Genomic DNA, 21,417 nt, shown 5'->3' with positions numbered 1-21,417 from the left:
TAATTAAAAGAATTAGTAAAATACAATTTTAATGGAAATTCAAGTCCTAAATCTAAATATTATTTCATTGTATAATTGATTAAGAATAAATAATTGCATGCACCATAAACAGAAATAGAGTATATAGACTACCTTCTAATTTTTTTGCCTAAACATATGATTTCATGATTTAGGAATTCTCAAGGAGATATAATTTTACTACCAATGCAGATTGGTAATTCTCCTATAATGTGCATATTTAGGGAGCGGCCAGGAAGCACTGAGAAGTTCAGTGAATTGGTCATAGACAAATAGGAAGTACAAGAGGAAAATAAGAGATATTGTACATAGAGGTGCTTGACTTGAGAATCAGAGACACCTGAGTACAAAACCTACCTCAGAAAAATATGAACTAAGAAATACACACTAACACCAACATTGGTGGAGGATCAGCTATGATCGATAAACAAAGACAATTCTAAAAAGACTTGTAATGCATATTCAGAGAAGAAACTAGGGAGTTTAAATGCTTAAAGACCAAAGCTTTCTATCTTCAGTTTTTGTCTTACATATTATGCATTTTCTTCCTCTCTCTAATTTTTTTCTTCTATTTGGATTTGATTATTCTTTCACATGATTAAAGTTGATGTATGTTTACCAGGGATATACATGGAGAATTTATATTATATTGTTTTCTTTAAGGGGGAGAGAGGAGAGAAGAGGGAAAAGAGGGAGGAAGAAAATTGTAAAGTTCAAAATCTTGCCAAAAATCATTGTTGAAAGCTACTGTTGCACGCAGTTGGAAAAATAAATGAATGAAATATTATTTTTAAAAGAATGGAAAATACAAATTTTAAAAAACTTTTTTTTAAAAAAGAAAAGTACCACTTATGTGATTCTGGGAAAGTTATTTTAAACTCTCTTAGCTCCAGTTTTTTCATGTAAAATTGTGAGGATCATATGAGATGACATACATATACATATACATATACATATACATATACATATACATATACATATACATATACATATACATATACATATACATGCATATAAATGCACATATCATGATTTTATCATATTGGCTATTTGTATTATTATTATTATTATTATTATTATTATTATTATTATTATTATTATTCTTCAGAAACAGCTCTTGAATCTAGGTCTACCTGACTTCAGGGTTGACCATCTATCATTATACCATATCTGCTCAATGACTGTATTTTCAAAATGTCAAACAACCAGTTGAACATTGGAATAATTAGTGAATTTGTTTAAAATATTTGGATTTTTGATGTCATGTAGTTAAAACTTTTGAATATTAGTAAGATTTTTAACCTTGCGTTCAATGACAGTGGTTCTTATGATGGACAACTATAATCTATTATCAAAAAAGAAGTGAATAAAAGAAGTGACATAAAATTTATCATCAGAGTCCTGTGATCTGGCACATAATGAATACTTAACATATATTTATTAAGATGACAAGTTTTTTACAAGAAAAAGAGGTGGACTATATAACAAGAATAGGGGATAACAAATGGACAGGATTTGTGTTGCACTAGTAACCCTGCATTGTGAAGAGATAAAAAGGAAGACCCTTAAGATTTTGGGTAGATCTGAGTATTCAAGGAAGGTAATAGGCAACATAAGATGGGCAGAAATAAAGGGGCTATAATCTATACCACTGGAGCCCATACTTACAATGAAGGGATCACAGATTGCTATTAATTGTCTATGTGCTAAAAAAAAAGCATCATGTTGCAATAGTCTGCAACATGTTAGAGATGTTTTTTGATTTTTATTTTATGAAGATTATTTTTTGTAATATGAAGATTATTTTTTGTAATAAAGCGTGTTCTTGTCAGCCCGTTTTATCTTATGGATATAAAACAGGTTCAGCATTTTTAAATTGCCACAAATCAAGACACATATTGCACATTTGGATAGATGTCCCCCCCCCCAATACTGGCAATATGTAATAAAAAATTACCTGTCTACTAGAGTTTTATAAAATTAAAGGGTAGTTTTAGAAAAAAACATTGCTTGTTTGTTATTCTGGAGAATGTGACAAGCTTCATATTCCTGTAATTTATAATTAGTAGTCTTAGGCACAAGACCACTGCTGATTAATTCAAAGTAAGAATGAGTCCATACAAATTCTCTATTGTGGGCCAAGCAGTTGGAAAATATGGCAGTATAGGTGGGTAAATTATCTACCACTTATTTCATTCTCCTGTTATCTCTTACAATAAAATCATTTGCTGGATATTTGTTTAAAAAAAGTACAATAGGAAATTAAAACACACATTTACAGAATGCTGCACATGATTTCAGATCTGAAAAAATGCAATATAAAAAATATAATATATATAAATATATATAAATATAAATATAAAAAATCAGGAAAGCAACTTTAGATATTCTTATATTTGTTTTGGTCAATCATACCAAAATGCTTGATTTTGACCAATTTATGCTTCACAAGAATTTGCATATTTATCTGAAAAATAAGACCTTGAATAAGATACGTGATTCTTTTTTCTTTCCCTCAACAGGATCCTTAATTTATTGTATAACAAAGATTTAGATTAAAAAAAATTTGCTCCAAAATCATTTTTTAAAATTCCTTTCTCTAGTTTGGGACATTATAAAAAGTACATTGAAAACTCCTGTGTAACATTAGGAAAAATGAGAATACATGCATACATATATGTTGTATCTATATAAAAGATTTAATTTGTATGCACTCTCATTTCACACATATCTATTATGCACATCTATATGTGTATATCTATGCATGCGTTTATAAAACATTTTAGGCACATAACAAAATTATAGGATGTTAGATCTAGAGTAAAAGAGAATCTCAGAGGTATTTAACCAACCCTCTAAGACTGCATGGAAAAAAATCGTGGAGTTGAAGTAAATGGTCCCAGACACATAGATAGATATAAGTATAAATGACAGTGTTTGAAACCAGATCCTCTGATTTTATCCTTTGATTTAATATTTTTTTCTGTTGTATTTTGAATGACTTTGTTTCTTCCATATAAACAAGTTAAAAATTCAAATTAATATGATTCACTTTGAATAAATTTCTAAAAGCAGAGATAATCAGTGGTAGGTTCCTTTAATTATATTTCTTTAAAATTAGTGGTATTCAAGTATATATTCTCATGTCTCCTTCCAATGTTAATGACTGCTTGCCTTTTTCCTAAACATAAGCATCTGTATCAATCCAATAAACCCTTTACAATCCTTATTTTTTTCAAAAAATTTAAAGTAAGTATTGTTAAAGGTCCCTGGACAGAATAATAGCTAAATGCCATTTTTGAGAGCAAGCCAGATTCTGAAGCAACGTCTTCAGACCAGCCCCAGGATGGTAATAACTGTATAAAGCTGATGAAAGTCTGGACACTGACAACCACTAGAAACATAATAATCATGCACAAATTGTGAAAAACAGAAATATTTGATTACTGAAAATTATTCCCCTGGTCCATTTTGCATTCAAATAACAAGTAACTAGATATGGTAGTGCCAAGGGACAGATTTTTTTTTCTTACCTTTTCTTTCAGTCAGCCCTCCTAGTCATTTCCTAACTAATATTAGCATTCTTAAATAAGTGACATTTAGGTAGTATGTAACATTTGAGATAATTCTGAATTGGAACATTTCTAACCCAAATGATTTAACTGAATCAGTCTGAATTTTTGAAAAAAAAAAACACCATTTCCTCTACTGAAGAACAATTAATTAACATGCTACAAAAACAAGTAATGAAGACAACAAACAAATTAATTTTCCTTCCCTTGATTTCCAGCCAAAGGGGATGTGGAAATAATCCAAATTATGATGTTCTGTGCTAGAAGTGGTTTGTGAGTACTATTTTATCAAGCCAGATTTTTTTTGCTCCTATTATACAGGTCAATGGGTTAGAGTTCCTCATAAGTGCTGTTCACTGATCTGTTGTGTTCACTGACAGTGGCATCAAATGGTCATCTTTAAAGAAAAATACTGCAACGTGAGTAATAAGAATGAAAGTTTTCACATATGCTTCATGAATACATTGACCTCCTAAGCTTATAGAACCAGAAATACTATCTCTTTCCCAAGGCTGAATACTTCAAGGAATTTAATCCAGAGATAGTAGTTTATATTAAAAAAATGGTTCAAAAGATCATAGGATAGGTACTCTTGAGTAAAACTTAGCAAAGCATTTTAGAAATATCTACCAACAGTGGCTATGGCCTCTGTTACTTATCCTTGTTTCTGCCATTTGTTAAAGAATATGTTGGCAGATATAAGAGATGTCAAAAGGAAAAAAAAAGGGGGGGGGCAGCTAGGTGGCAGTGGAGAGAGGACCAGCCCTGGAATCAGGAGGATATGAGTTCAAATGTGACTTCAGACACTTAATTACCTATCTGTGACTTTGGGCAAGTCACTTAACCCCATTACCTTGCAAACAGGCAAAATGTCATTTGCCTTGGAAAAAAAAGGAAAAAAAAGTATTAACTCATGGTTTCTGCCTATACAGTTCTTAGAACAACTACAGAATAACAGAAAGTGCAATTGAGGTCTTTTCAATCTCCATATCAATTTCATTATACTTTTGTCAATGAAATAAAACAATATTATTCTGAAGGAGAACTTTTCCCTGGGATTTCATCAACCTGGAAAACTCCAAGATTAGAAATTCCAAGCTATACTGAAGTTTTTCATCTTTTCTGTTACTTATGGTCATAGAACACTGACTGAGAGGAGCTACAAATAGCTATCATCAATAATAAAAAAATATAAAGATGAACAACTTTAAAAAAAAGTTTTGATCAATAAAATTTCCAGAAGTACAATGATGATGTATGCTATTTATTTCTTGACAAAGTTGATAGATTCAATATGTTGAATTAGACAAATGTTATCTGACACTGTATTTTTTTTTGTTATAATTCTTATCTGTTATAGTGGTTTCATTTTTATTTTTTCACATTGAATGGGGAGGTGTGAGGCAAAGTATATCAGTCAATCAATAATTATGATGTACTTTTTAAACATTTCATTTTTATTTCAATTACGCAACCATTCTGAGCCTCAGTTTTCTTAATTATAAAATAGGATAATGATATTTGTGGTACCTGCTCATTTTGTTGTGAGAAAACATATTTCCAAGCATTAAAGTAAAATATAAATTATAGTTATTAAATTTATCAATATATTAAGAAAAATACACAGGATAAAGTATTCACCACAACAATAGATAGTAACACTTTGAATAAATATGGGTCCATCTTTTTTTGCCAATTTGACATATATGGAATCCAAAAGCAATACTTTTAAGAGTTTAAATTCTGTAGGAAAATTCTGGATAGATGTGGAAGATTATGAGTTCTACTGTTTCATAAAAAAATGAGGAGCAGTAGATGAAAATATAAGATTAAAAAATTTGAGAAAAAAACATACTGTGCAAAATTAACTGTCAATACAAGAACTCGCTGTAATTTTTGTTGACTATTTAAAAAGGAGTTTTTGATTAAGTAGAGAAGAATTTAATTTCATTTGCACTAAATGTGCATGTTATATAAAATTAAATGAAATTTAAAGAAGTTTTAATGATATAGTTAGCTACCGTTTTCTAACAATAGTGCCTCAGTACATTGTACGTGTATAAAGCTGGAATAAATCTTAGATAATATCTAGTCCCACCACCTCATTTTATAGGTAAATAAGCTGAGGAATGAGAGCTTAAGTGATTTGCTTGAGTCAGATAGGGAAAAAGTGTAAGCAGAAGAGTAAAAGGACTGAAGTCTATGCCATATGAGGATAGATGGATGAAAATAAGGATGAGGCAAAATGATTTTTTCCCTAGTTCCTTCAACCTATTTTCACATGGCAAAAATAAGATCTTTTATCATCCTAGTTGAATCTCTTCTGAATGTTCTCTAGCTTATTGATGTTGGCTATTATAAGATTGAATTTTTAGGTTAAAGTATCATTCACATTCTTAAGAGAAATATTAAACATTACAAAAAGTTCCAAAATACTTGGGTCTCACTGTCTAGATCCAAAACTTAATCACAGACAAATAAATTAACATGGAAGAGACAACTTTTATTTGTCAAATAATAGGTTAAGATTTCACTAACTTCAGTGGAAAAAATTACACTAAATATTTTGTAACTTTTTCTATCAGAACATCCATTCTAAGCAATGTTCTAAGAAATACATTTGTTTTAAAAACACTTTTGCTAGAATCTTTGTTAAAATAAATTAATATTATAGTTAATGAAATTAAATTGGTGGTTGTTGCCATCATTGGCAACATAGAATCAACCTAGAAAAAAATATCATGTTTTTGCAATGATGTATTTCCACGAAGTATAGAAAATTAATCTACCTAGGAAATAAATATTTAAACAATTCCATATTAACTTTAACATGATACTTGTTCTAGTGCAAAAAAGAAAAATGTCTAACAGAATGCCTAATTCATAGTTAAAATGAATGATTTACAAATGTATTTAATAAAAACTATCCTCACTTTTCACTTTTAGTTTTAATTTGATCAAAAATTTTAATAAACTGATTTGAGATTTCATTCATTAATTCATTCATCAATTCCATAAGCATTAAGTGCATAGGTGCTATTATTTCCCAGTACTATACCAAGTGCTAGTGATACAAAGACAAAAATAAAACAGCTCCTGCCTTTAAAGAAATTTTATTCTAAAAGGGATCACTCATATACACAATTAAATCTAAAGAACATAAATAATAAAGTAATCTGTGTAATCTGGAGTGGTTGGAGAGGAAAGATAGAAACATCTCAATTGTTGAGATCAGAGGAGTCCTCATAAGGGAAATAGTATTTCAATAAAACCTTGAAGGAAAGTAGTGATTCTAATGAATGGAATGAGTTACAGGTAGAAGGATCAAGAAATCAAAATCCATCTGAAAAATAGAATTAATAGTAACAAGCTTAGATTTCCTCTTCCTCATTTTCTGTGGGACAGTCCATCCTCTGAGCTGCAGAAAAGGAGCAAGAACTCAATCCTCTTCTCAAGCCAAGGGTAATTAATCCCCATGCCCCTTAAGGAAATGCTAGATAGTGAACTGGTTTGTCTTAATTAATTATAAGCACATCATCAATCAAGATTTTAAAGAAATTCAAAAACCACCATTAACATTTTGAACCATAATAGTCTTCCCATATAACTGAAAACATTAAAAAGGTATCATATTTGGGGGCATAAAAACCTTATCATTCTCTCTGATATATTTATCAAATTAATTTTCTTAACTTGAGATTTTTTACTAAAAAAAATTATGGTGTGAAAATAACCAAAAATCTGGTATGAAGTGTTTCTCACTCTCTCCCATACTCCCAAAGTATGCTATCTTTGACCATGCTTATTTTTCATAATGTTGAGTAGCATTGAGAACAGGTTTTCAGTCAGATAAAAATAAAGGTTAATGATTGCAGCTAGCTAATCTTTAATACCACGGATGAAAGCTGTCATAACATTCTGTTCCTAATTAATGATGTTATCAGATATTTAAAACCTTGGTTCTTACGACTGGATTAACAGTATTGGTGGAATCCAACATATATTCTCAAGGTGGGGTAAAATCATATTTGCTGTGATTGAGCTGCTCTGACACTACAGAATATATTTTCATTGAAAATAAAGCCTTTAATCAATATCCATGCCATCAATATTTCCAGATCTTGAGGCTATTGAAAGTATAGATTTTATACCATAAGTATATATCTGACATTGAACAAAGAGTCTAGTTCTTGTCATGAAGTATTTTATATTCCATTTATTTATGGAATTGTCTTGTCAACTCAATGACAGGTTTAAAAACTCACTTTTTTCCTACCAGGCAGAAAACTGGAAAGTATTTTTTAAATGAAAGAATTAATTGTACAATGTTTTATATAGCCTCAGTTCTATTCACCCAGTTCTTTTTTTAAAAATTTATTTATTAAGGCAATGGGGCTAGTTAAGTGGCTTGCCAAAGATCACACAGCTCTAGTCTGTGTGTCTACTAAGTGTCTGAGGTCAAATTTGAAGTCAGGTACTCCTGACTCCAGGGTCTGGTGCTCTATCCATTGCACCACCTAGTTGCTCCATTCACCCAATTCTTACAATATACCCAACACTATCAAGCCCTTTTTCCTTTATTCAGAACTCTCAATTCTACTCCCAAGTGTCTCTTCCATAGTAGTGTTCAATAGTCATTTGCTTTCTACAAGGCACCTTCCCTTACATTTTCAATGAGTTATTCAACTTTTCTAAACTTGATCAGGCTTCCCAGATATAAGTTTTAACTTAAGCCTCAACTTTTCTATTAACTGTCCAACTATGATTCCTCATGCCTCCTCTATTTTTCTGATAAACTTCTTGAAAAACCTTTTGTCACCTAAGGCTCTCCAATATTTTCCTTTCTATTCTGTCATCCTCATCACTTAATTTTAATTGCTTTCTGCAGGTTTACTAATTATGCCTTAATTTCCAGTGGTGGTTTTAGAAGCAAATGTAAAATTTTACTTTTAACTCTATTATAATCATCTTATTTGATACAGACTACACCCTAGCTGTCATGGTATTCTTGAATCTTTATTAGTCATAAACAGTATCAGTTAATATTGCTACTTTGTGTCACACCTAAATTTAATAAGTATGTCCTCTACGCCTTTGTCAGGGAGGGGGGAAAAAGTAAGCTGAGAAACACCAAGCTCTATGGCATTCCACCAAAGATTCCCTTCCAAACTGTTATTTAAATAATTTTACTAATCCTCAAACATTCCATTATTTCTGAACCTAACAAAAAAGGAACACCATTTAGCCATTACATCAATGGCAATTAGAGTCTTTCTTACTATTTCCTTTCTTTACTTGGGTATGGTGCATAGAAAAATGTAAGGAATATGAAGTTAAAGGATCTGTTTTGAATCCTGGTTCTGCCACCTTTCTGTCTCTTTGACTTGACCTTTAAAGAGTCACTTATCTTCACTGATTCTTTTTGCCATTGTAAAATGTTGTTAGACTTACTGACTTCTAAGACTTCTTACATAAAGCAAATGATCCATATTTCCCTAGTAGTTTCCCTTGTTTTCCATATAAAGTCTATTCTCTTTGGTAGCAAAAACAAAAAGAAATTAAGAAATGAACATTTTTATTACTCTGAGCAGAGATAAGTAATAATAAATTTTATCCTTATCTCATCCACCCTAAGACACAGTCTTTTCCGCCTTTTTTAGCTTTCCTATTTCCCCCCAAATAGCTTTTAAAACAACCAACACACACACACACACACACACACACACACACACACACACACACACAAAATACATAGATACATCTTTTTGTTATTTACTTTGCTACCTTCACCATCTCCATTCAGGGTTTTAATACAGTAAACACTATTTTTGTGGGATGTCACACTTGTATTCATTCTCTTCTAGGTGACCCTTGCTTCTTACATTCTCTGTTTTAAATCTAGGTTAGTTATTAAGTTCTGCTTACTTCATAACATACTGTTTCTCTCTTTAGCTCACCTTCCTTTCTTTCCTCATTTCTCTTTCTGTTGTTATAATTTCAATTTTTGAGCGCCTTCTTTTTCTCCTGGATTATTTTAGCCTGGAGAGTCATTAACAAGATGAATCTCATTTTACCTTGATCTGAAGTCTTTGGAGTTCTAAATCAACTTATCATGTTATTCCAAGAATTCTTCTTGTTCTTTATCTGAAATCAATTAATCTATCATCTAGTCTTTGCTAAGCAATGAAAATGTGATGAATATTGCGCTAACTTCTGAGGGAGTTAGGGGAAGAATGATGGAATTTCTACCAGAGACAAGTGATATATTTTTACTGAGTAATTCTGACTTGTTAAGGCTATATAAACCTTTTTTAAAAACTATTGAAAGATCTGTCACTATTTCAGAACTTGAAGTATCAAACTAGCCTAAATAAGGATTAACCTTTTTCAAACTATCTGGATAACTATCAATGAAGGGATAAAGTAGGAAAAGACTTGAACGATTTATATGCCAGGATATCAAGTCATGGATAGAATACAAACATTAAAGCAGCAGTTGATGGTTCATTGCCACCACAATATTCCCAATACTGGAGCAGCTAGATTCCACAGGGAGTGGAGTACTGGCCAGAGGACCTAAGTTCAAATTCTACCTCAGACACTTAACACTTACTGGGTGACCCTGGGGTAAGTCACTTAACCCTGATTGCCTCCAGGGTCATTTTCAGTCTTTCTGATCCAAATCTGGCCACTGGATCCAGATGCCTCTGGAGGAAAAAGTGAGATTTGTTTCTTAGCATAGTAACCCTAACTCAAAATCAATTAACTTGCTTGTCATGGTACCACCTCCCTGATGTTGTGGTCTTCTTTGGGAATGAAGAACAAACAACAACAACATTTTGAATGCTAAAATGAAAAAATACAAGTTTAATTAGTCATATAGTCACACAAATTTTGTAAAGACAGAAACCAGAAAAATAATAATAAATTCTATAAGAAATTGTTGGGTTTTTTCAGAAGTCAAAAATTATTCATTATTGTAAAATCTACAGTGTAATTAGGACACCTGTATTACATTATAGTAATAAGCAATATAAATGACTATAAATTGAAAATAGATAATCATATAAAAGTAAATGTTACATAAATAATTATAGAGTATTTCAGGAGCTATGTAATGCTGAGACACCCAAGAACAAATTCATGATCAAATAAAATCAATCAGAAAGACCAGAGGCAGGTTTCATTCATTCCAAGCTCTTCAAAATATTCCTATATTTCCACAGCCAATTCATGTAAGCAAAAATTTTGTCCATTTCAATCATTTCATCCATCACTTTGTTATGGATTACTTAGAGTTACTGAAATAAATGCTCATTTCATAATAACTATCATTAATAGTACAAAGTGAATATTTCTCAAAAGAAGAAGCAATAACATAAAAGTTATAATAAAAATCATTTTCAGAAGAATTTTGCAAAAGAGCAATCATGATTATGTCCTGACTCCCTATACATCTAATATATCAGAATGTCTTTCAATTGAATGAGATGCCTTTGGATCAACTTCAAAAAATTTTCTTGTATATAATAACCATAGCCAGGAGTTAACTGGTTGAAAATGAGGAAGATACAAACAAGAATCATTTCATAGTTTAAGGCTGTATTTTTCTTTCAAATTACCTTACATTTAAAAATAAACCTCAAATTACCAGAGCAACAACACCAACAACAATAAAAATTACCACTTTTTTTTTCTTATATACAGGTTTAAAGCCATTTTCAAGGAAGGTGGATAAAGATCATGGCAAGGTCTTTGACTCTAAGGAATGGACATACATTCTTTGGCCACTGTAAATCTTGACTTTTTCAGTATTTGTTTACTAATCGGATCTGTTGTTATTGTACTGGTTATTTTTGTTATTGTTCAGTCGTTTCTGTCATGTCTAATTCTTAATGCACTTATTCTTGGCAAAGATACTAGAGTACTTTGTCAATTACTTCTCTAACTCATTTAAAAATATAATTAAAAATAACAATTTATTGACTAAAACAAGCATTTCCAAAACATAGCACAAGAAAAAATATGATTGCACTTGAAACTGCAAATCTTGTATGCATTATTTGTTATTCCATTCAAATATATAACAAAATGATCACATTAATTGCATTTGTTCTTTTTCTTCCCACTTTCCCCAGGTATAACTATCATTAAATACAAATAGATATACATATATAAGTGTGCATATGTAAAATTACTATATACATATTTATATTTATCAGTTATTTCTCTGGATATAAAAAGAATTCTTCATATGTCCTTATAGTTAATTTGGATATTAATATAGTTAAGATAGCTTTTCAATCAAAATCAGCCTTAAAAAATATTGCTGTTAACTATATAACATTCTCCATTATTTAATTCAAGTCTTTTCAAGTTTTTTCTAATATCATTGAGTTCAACATATCTTACAGCACAGTAATATTTCATCACAATCTTATATGATAACTTATTCAATCATTTCCCAATTCATTTCCCATTCTCACTCAATGTTATAATTTTTTGTGAATTTCCTCTATCCTATTTTTACTCACTATTCACCTCTCCTCTTTTCACCCTGTCCTAGTTAACATTTATTTTCCCCTTTTATCTACTTATTACCCTCTCCTCTAAAAGTTCCTCTCATCTCTTTATCCCACCTTTCTAAACTTATTCAAAATACCTTTCTAAAAGTATCTCTCCTAACATATTGTTCTGTTTTCTCACCTCTCTAGAAATTCAGAAGACTAAACTTCATATACATTTTTCCTATTGAATTCATTCCATCAGCTTCCTCTGTATTAGTCTTTCCTTTTACACCCTGTTTTTATGAAAATTTTCTGAGATAATTTTAATCTTTTCTACCCAGTTATGTTTTTTGAATTACCTCATCATGTGCAACTCAACCCCAACCTTTCTTTCATATTACCTTAGTAATAGTAATTTAAAAAAACTATCACTACTACTTATAAATAATTACTAATATTAATATCATTTTACATACATTAGTAAGTAGTTTAATCTTGATCAGTTCCTTATAATTTTTCTTTAATAACTTTCTTAAATTTCTTTTGGTTCTTTTACATCAAATTTCCATTGTTTTCCAGGTTTCTTGCTTTGTCTTTCAGTTTACCAAAATCCATGTTTTTTCATTTAGCATCACACTCAACTTATCCAGAAGTTATTCTTGGATGCAAACCCAGCTCCTTTGTTCTTTAAAATATAGCATCCTAAGACTTATAGTCTTCAAGTGTAGAAACTACTAGGTCTTATGAAATCCCAGTTAGTTTCCCCGAGTATCTTAATTGCTTTTTTCTTCTTCTTGCTTGTAATATTTTCTTTTTAACCTGGGAATTTGGAATCTTGGTTATGACATTTGGATGAACAAGAAACATTTTTTTTCTTACTTTAATTTCTGCTTTTAAAAAAAAGACAATTGAAATATTTTTTGTACAATTAAGCTTAGTGAAGTAAAGATAATTCTCATATTGGTCAGTTTCATGAATATATCGATCTCAATTTTTATCCCAAGTCTATTGACATTCTGGTAAAATGATCCATCCTCAATAATTTGGAATCCCAATTGATCATTGTGGTTGTTATTACAATATTTAACCTCACAAAGTTCATTGTCTTTACAATGTTTTGTTATTGTTGAATTGTTCTCATGGTACTTCTCAATTTCACTCTTCATCAATTCATATTAGAGTTCCTAAGTTTCTCTGAAATTGTCCTTTTTTTCCTTTCTTATTACACTTTAATATTTCATTATAATCAAATTCAATGATTTGTTTTACCTAGTCTCAATTATTAAGAATCTTCTTCTTCTCTATTCCTATGATAATAAGTCCTCATAAGAATATTTTTTATGTTTATATGTTTAAGTGTGTATTTTATTGTTTTCTTCTCTTTGGTGTAGGTTATGACTTTTTCCTAAATCCTTCTTCTTCTGGACTCCTCTACAGCTATTGATGACTTCTTTTGCATCCTTTCTCCATAACATTGATCTTTCTTGGCTTTCTACCTTTTTGGCCATTGTTCATTCTTCTTTGGTGGCTCTTCATCAGTAGCACGTACCTTGTGTGTTTACAATAATACTATTTTAAGATCCTTTTCCATACTTTTTTTTTCACTTGGGATTCACATCAGGTTGCATGGAATCAATAATCATCTCTATGCAGAAGATTTCCAAATCAATATGTTTAGCCTTCATCTAAGTACATAACCTACTTCAACAACTACCTATTGGTCATTTTATAATGGATGTCCTTTAGGTATCTCAAATAGAGTTAGTTGAAAAATAATACTCATCTTTTCCTAAAACCCACCACTATCCAAAATGTCCTACTATTATAAAGAACATCTTTTTTGTCGCTCAAGTTTGCCCCAAATCTTCTCATTTGACTTTTGACTTTTTGACTTTTTTTTTTGTATGGCAATGGGGTTAAGTGGCTTGCCCAAGGCCACACAGCTAGGTAATTACTATTAAGTGTCTGAGGCCGGGTTTGAACTCAGGTACTCTTGACTCCAGGGCCTGTGCTCTATTCACTGTACCACCTTAGCTGCCCCCAAATCTCATTTAAAGAGAACACATATGTTTCATTTTTTGTTATTAATATGACTATATAAGTTAGCTCAGAAACCATTCTGGAGAGCAACATGGAACTATACACATAGAACAATAAAACTGGTCATAAAGATATAGGAGGTATGAAAATATGATGCAGAGAGTTATGAATATAGAATATTTGTAATTGGAAGCAGATTTTGTAATCCTTTTATACTGCTCAACTTTCTAAAAAATGTTATCTACTGGGGCTGCTAGGTGGCGCAGTGGATAAAGCACCAGCCCTGGAGTCAGGAGTATCTGGGTTCAAATCCCCTCTCAGACACTTAATAATTACCTAGCTGTGTGGCCTTGGGCAAGCCACTTAACCCCATTTGCCTTGCAAAAAAACTAAAAAAATGTTATCTACTCCTGTTACATAAATTAACTTCTATTGTTTATTGCTAAATTTAAAATTTGTAAAGTCTCCTCATTCTCAACCCCCAGCTTCCAATTTTTATCTGGTTTCAGACATATAATACCGGGAGGGTTTTCTCTTTTGCCCTCAGTCTCTAGATTCTTCAGTACCCAGAAAATGGGCAAGACTATAAAAATCTGGCCTAAACTCCTCTTGTGGTGTGTAGACTCAAAAATCTTGGCCCAACACAACTAGGAGCTTTGTTAAAGGTTTCACTTCTAAAATATACAGAGAATTGTATCAAATTGATAAGGTTACAAGTCATTCCCCAACTTCCAAATGAAGAAATTAAAGCTATATATATATATATATATATACATATATATATATATATATATATATATATATATATATATATATATATATATAAAACTATGTCCAAAGAGCAATAAAACTATTCATACCCTTTGACCCAGAAATTCTTATTCTAGGTCTATGTCCAGAAGAAATTATAAAAAATGAGAAAAGTTCCATGCTCCAAAATATTCACAGCAGTTCCATTTATAGTGGTAAGAATTGGAAACTGAGAGGATCCCATCAACTGGGGAATGCTAAACGAGTTATTGTACATGAACACTATGGAATATTATTGTTCTATAATAAATCATAAATGGTCAGACTCTAGGGAAGCATGGAATGATTTACAGGATCTGAGGTGAGTGAAGGGAGCAGAGTCAAGAGAACAATGTACACATTAATAACAATATTGTGAGGTGATCAACCTTAATGGAAGCAGCTCCTCTCAGAATTTAGAGAGCTAGGGCAATCATATTAGACTGGCATTGATAATGTTATCCCCATTCAGAGGAAGAAAAACGAAACAAAAAAAAAGAAAAAGAAAAACAATCCTTTAGAATCTGATGAACATTCTATAAAAATTATCTCTTATGTATCTTTCCCTTAATCCTAATTATTCATACCCAAAATGGCTAATATGTTAACATGTTTATCAAAAATGTTAGTGTACAATGATAACCTGACTGTTTGGTGCTGAGGGGAGACAGGTGGGAAGGGAGGGTGGAAAGAAATTTTGTAACTTAATATACAGGTGCATACAGATGAAAAATAAATAAATATATAAATAATTTAAAAACAAAAAAGTCTTGGCCCAACTGGTTCTATCTGGTTCACTCTCCCCCACTCCCTCTCCCCCTCAACTCAGTCTCCCAAAGAAATCTCACTTAGACTTTTATTATTCACTCCTTTTTTCAAAGTGCTTGTTGCTTCTCCAGAAGAAAAGCTTTTATCTATACATTTTACAGGATTCTATACTAAATTCTGAACAGTTTTAAATCCCAGGGCTGTATCTCTCTATGTGAATTCTTTCACTATTTGAAAAAAAAAAGCTCTCAATCTTTAATTTGGGGAGAATTTAGGCAATAATACACTTTGACCCAGGAATACCAATACTAACCCTATATACAGAAGAAATCATAAAAAATGGAAAAAGTTCACATATTCTAAAATATTTGTAGCAACTCTTTTTTTGTTATGGCAAAGAATTGGAAATTGAGGGGATGCCCATAAATTGAAGAATGATTGAACAAATTTTTATATATGAAAGTTCCATAAGAACCCATGAATGGTCAGACTCTAGAGAAACATGAAAACAATTTCATGAACTGATGTTGAACAAATGGACTAGAACCAAGAGGATATTGTATACCTTAACAAAAACATTGTCATTTGATTAACATGATGGATGCAGCTCCTGAATGCCATCCACATCCAGGCAGAAAAAAGCAAACAAATAAACAAAAAATAAGAGTCTGAATGAACACTGTTTACTTGTTTTAAAAATTTCTCTTAATTTTTCCTTCCTATCTCATGGTTTACTTTTTTTCCCCTTTTTATAATTCCTCATACAGAAAATGACTACTATGTAAACATGTTAAGCAGAAATGTAAAAAAGAAAAAGTTGGCCTATGGTCTTTCTTCTTATCTATTCTAGATTATGACATCAGATAATCCAGTGTATTAGAATTATTTGAAAAAACCCACAACAATAAATAGGCTCCAATTGAAGATCTAGAGCAGATTTGTCCCAGCTGCTACTCTCAAAGTTCATTCATAGAACTGTTTTATATTTTATTATTATACTGACAATATAGGCTACATTCTAGTCATAAATAAATATTTAATTCTCTGTCTGACCCTTGACAAGTTTTTGTTGGGCAATGAGACCCAGAAGAGTTGGAAGGTTAGACATTTATGAGAGACTGCTAACATGTGCAAGTCAAGACCTCTGACACATAACAATTCTATTTGGATGAATATCAGATACTTTCTTTTGTTTTTTTCCCCTTTTTAAGTTATATTTCAGATGATTGAAGTTACCAGATAATTGATCCACAAAACTCTGATTATAATAATCATCTGAAACTTTCTTGGAATGAAAACAATATATTTTTATGAAATATTTCATCTAATAATTTCAAAGCATTCAAAAATATATTTAAGATTTTATAATACAGAATAAAAGGGAAAATTCGTTTGATATAAGAATTACTCAAAGTAGAGTTTAAAGAGACACATAGTTAACTGGGACTGTTATCCACTTGTGGCTGTATCAGTCAATCAATTAAATCCAGTTGGTCAGTGTTTAGGCCCAGATTGGCTCAGAGTGATTGCAAATAGCAATTGTTTCTGTTTTTAGCTATAAACCCTAAGGGTCTTCCTCTCCCACATTGATTATTCTGTTTTTTTGTTTTCCTTTCTAACCAGCCTGAATCACTAAGAAACCCAGCAATTTTTCATTCTTTTAGAAGTGGTTGGTTTTGACCTTTTTGCCTCATCTCTCTCTTTCCTAACCTCAATGACTGAATGGGCTTTTCCTGAGTTCAAACTGTGACCAGAGAAAGATCTAGTTTTAAAAGACCCTGCAAAGAGAGCCACTTTCAGTCATCCTGATCCATATCTGGCTACTGAACCCAGATGAGTTTGGAGAAGAAAATGAGGCTGGTGATAACACTGTTCTCCAGCACTTAAATCCAATTTCTTGAATATCATAGCATCTCCTCCCTTATTTCAAGGTATTGTTAAAGAATGAAAGATAAACAACAAATCAGTCCTTTAATATATTTCTTTGTGAGTAAGCAATCTTATGCAAATCCAAATGTACTTAAAGGATGCATTATAACCATAAAGCACTGATTATAGGTCAAGGGTACAGTAAAAAAAATAGAACCATGGTATAATAAAATCAGAAAAAGCACTTCTATTATACCTAATCTCTCTACAAATAATTTCTAAATTTCAGCACACATAATAGATAAAAAAATTAATATAAAATTTTAGGATCACAATGTTTTCCCCTTCTAAGTTGTTTTCATTCTTTTTTTTTTTTGCTTTTACTGGAAAAAAAATTAGTCTGGAAGAATGTTACCAAATCAATAATAATATCTTAATTAAGAATTCTTTAACCATAGTCTTCCTGGTATAAGGGTATACAACACTGTTGATGTGAGAATTATAAATGTGGCAGAAACAAATTCTATAATTTTAATGCTGTTAAAATCTTGTTAGAGGGAGGAAGACTTTGCTTTTGAGATGTAAATTGACTTCTCTTGTCTCATTTTTTAAAAAATTTTTGATAAACACATCTCATTGTTAAATGTAAAATTTATATCCTATCTCCTCATTTTCATGCCCCAGCCTCCAAACTTCTACTTGTTTTGGTCATGAAGGAGGGAGGGATTCCCCCTTTGCCCTCAGTGCCCACTGATGCTGGTGTGATGGGAAATGACATGTTGAATTTAGAGGTCACACACCTTGGGACAGGAAGGATCAGTACATCACTTCCCATTGGAGAATACCTGGGCCAGGTGCTAGACCACCCCCCAAGAACCATCTTTTTGTTTAAACTACTACAGAAGTGTATTTCAGAGGAAACATTGCCCCTTCTTGCTTCTTTTTTTTTCTTGACTCTATCTTCCACTTTTGCAGAATATCTGAATCTTTCCTTCCTAAGCCATGTGCTCCCATGCTAGGTGCTAGTGGTACACCACGGGCCCCATGCCACATGGCTGGGTCTCCCCCCCTCCCCCGTCTCTTAGTAACCCTTGATTTCTTAGTTAACTCAAATTCTATTTTTAATTGGTGACCCCCCAAAATCCCGGTGGCTACATTGCCACTGTGATTTTCTAATTTTCATCTCTGTGCCTTTGCAAGGACAATTGACTATGTCTGACTGGAATACCATCCTTATCATCACTTCATAAAAACTGGTTATTTTTAATCTGCCCCAGTGCTACTTCCCTTTTGAGGCTTATTCCCATCCATCCTCCTCTGTTAATAGATCCCATTACTATACCCTCAATGAAAACTAACCCTCCTTCTCATTGAGGATAGGGATTATATGGATTTTTACATTTGGAATCTCAGTGCCCAATACATAAATATTTGATCAATGAATGAAAGAATGAATACATCTATACTTTTTTTATCCAAACCCTTTAAAATTTTTGAGTGTAACAGAAACAAGCACTGATGTTTGGGGATATACCAACTAGTGATTTCCATCCAATTTGACACCCCAAAATTGTGAGTAGTCATCTAGTTTTAATCTCATAATTGCCTTTCCCATTTTTTTTAAGGTTTTTGCAAGGTAATGGGGTTAAGTGGCTTGCCCAAAGGCCACACAGCTTAGGTAATTATTAAGTGTCTGAGACTGGATTTGAACCCAGGTACTCCTGACTCCAGGGCTGGTGCTCTATCTACTGTGCCACCTAGCTGCCCCCTTGTCCCATCTTTTTAAAGTAAAATAGTAAAAGAAAATTTACCAACTGTTTCGCTAAAATTAAGAAAAATATCTTTATTATTTATTGGATTTACCAGTCTAATAACTTTGTCAAAAAAGGAAATGATGTTTGTATTGAAAGACCAGATTTAGATAAAATTTCTGTTGACTCATCATGATTATTGTGCCCTATTTTTAGCATTTTCCTGACTATCCAGTTGCAAATATTTTTTACAATTTTGTTAAAACTGCAAGCCATGCTTACTGACCTGTTTGTATACTTTGTTCCTTACTTTATAAAACAAAATGAAACAAAACTGGAAATTTGTCCTTATCCAGTAGTGTTTTTCCTGCTGTTTTTCATCATCTTATTGTTTACAAAGATTCAGAAATACTAGCTGTCATTCCTAAAGTATCCTAGTAATGGGGTCCCAATTATTGAGCCCCTCCAACATTCAGATTTGCTCTGAGTTTGTTAAACCAGGAATCCTAATTATTACTCTCCCTACAACCCTGGGCTCTTATCACTTGCTCTTTGGTCTTTGGTCTTCTGTGTCTTAGTTATCTGTATTTGGAATATTCTTTAATATACAGAAAGCAGTTTTACAAGCATATGTTATAACTTCGGACCTCCAGACTCACAACTATTTATCTGAGATCATTTCTTCTCTCATCCTTCTTCCTCTTTCTTATTTATATAATAAGGGTATGTCAGGCCTCTTTCCTGGAGGGAGCATCTTCCAACTCTCATCCTGCTGAGCAAGGACAGTGTCCAATAAAATGCCACCTTGCCTGGGAGACAGCTCTGTGTTTCGTGAATTCTTTCTCAGAATAGCACCACCCCCGATATTATAGAGGTATGAACTCCAACATTAGTTTTTAGTTCAACTGGTTATTTGAGCACAACAAGAACCTTGAGGTACTTTCAGAGTATCTCCCAACTTTATAGCATGCCTCAGATTTGCTTACTGTACTCATATCTCATTTGCATTTATATAAGTTTTTTCCCCTTCAAAATAGGTGCAGTAACAGCTTTATCTGAATGTTAAAGGGTATCAGGCTAAAATAGCAAAAAGAAAGGGAAAAGCAAAACCCATACTCTTTCTTTGCCACATCAACACCTTTGTATTCTTTGTCCTTCCAAATAAAATAAAAATATTCCATTGATAGTCTGAATCTGATAATAGCTTTTTTAACATGCTGAAAAATTTCCTATTGGACTGGGATTGCCACTCTACATAATGAAGCAATCTATCTCACTAATGAATTCCAATGGTGAAGAAAAAAATTACTGAACCTTCTATGTTGGGTCACAGGTTATCCAATCTTACTGACTTTTTGCTTCTGCCTCTCAATAATACTAGGGTGAATTTTCTAAAATAATCAGGAGAATAGGAAAATGAACACAAATTATTTCCCTAAGAAGTAGAAGTTTATTACAGAGGGGAAAGGGATTATTCACCACTATAACTTCAATTCCTCCAATTCTCTTTCTGCTACATAATTTGAAATTTACACATATGTGTAGATATATAAAGATATCCTCTTCAGCATCCAAGAACTGTCCATAGTAACTACATGAAAAATCTAGAAAACTCATTGTAATGACCATAATCTGACTTTCACTTGGGTCAAAAACTCTGGGTATCTTGTGCAATCACACAATGTTTAGGAGCATCTTTAAATATATCTTTTATTACTATTAACCATTTACATACAACTAACTGTCGGTGTTCATTTTTGATTTGTATAGCAGGCCTCCAGGATCAATACAGAGATCTCTACCAGTTGTAATAGTTTTCTGTTTGCTGGTGGAGAGGGAAGAGGTGCATTGATTATTTCAAAACATATAGAGTCAAACTTAATCCTTGTATCTATGGAGAAGGAAGTGGTGGGAAGGTCTGATAAATAATCATATTTAACATTTATATAGCCTTTTCTTTCTCAGAGTTTTATAAGAGTAAAGACTTTGAAAACTCAAAGTATAATAAGACTTCCTACTTCTTTCTTATGTTGTATGACCATATGGAAATATCTTAGGTATGAAATTAATGTGATAGACCAGAAATGCCAAAAAGAAGTATCA

General features: G+C 31.9%; 1 protein-coding gene across 2 annotated transcripts in view; it reads right to left on the bottom strand.

Moving 5' to 3' along the window:
• EPHA5 (EPH receptor A5) overlaps window positions 1-21,417 on the bottom strand; it is a 567,705-nt gene that overhangs the window by 108,621 nt on the left and 437,667 nt on the right. The gene's annotated exons all lie outside the window — the stretch shown is intronic.

Source organism: Macrotis lagotis, chromosome 3 (assembly GCF_037893015.1).
Source record: "Macrotis lagotis isolate mMagLag1 chromosome 3, bilby.v1.9.chrom.fasta, whole genome shotgun sequence".
NCBI lineage: Eukaryota > Metazoa > Chordata > Mammalia > Peramelemorphia > Peramelidae > Macrotis > Macrotis lagotis.
Note: the sequence above shows the minus strand (reverse complement) of the source record. Positions and strands in the feature narration are given on the sequence as shown.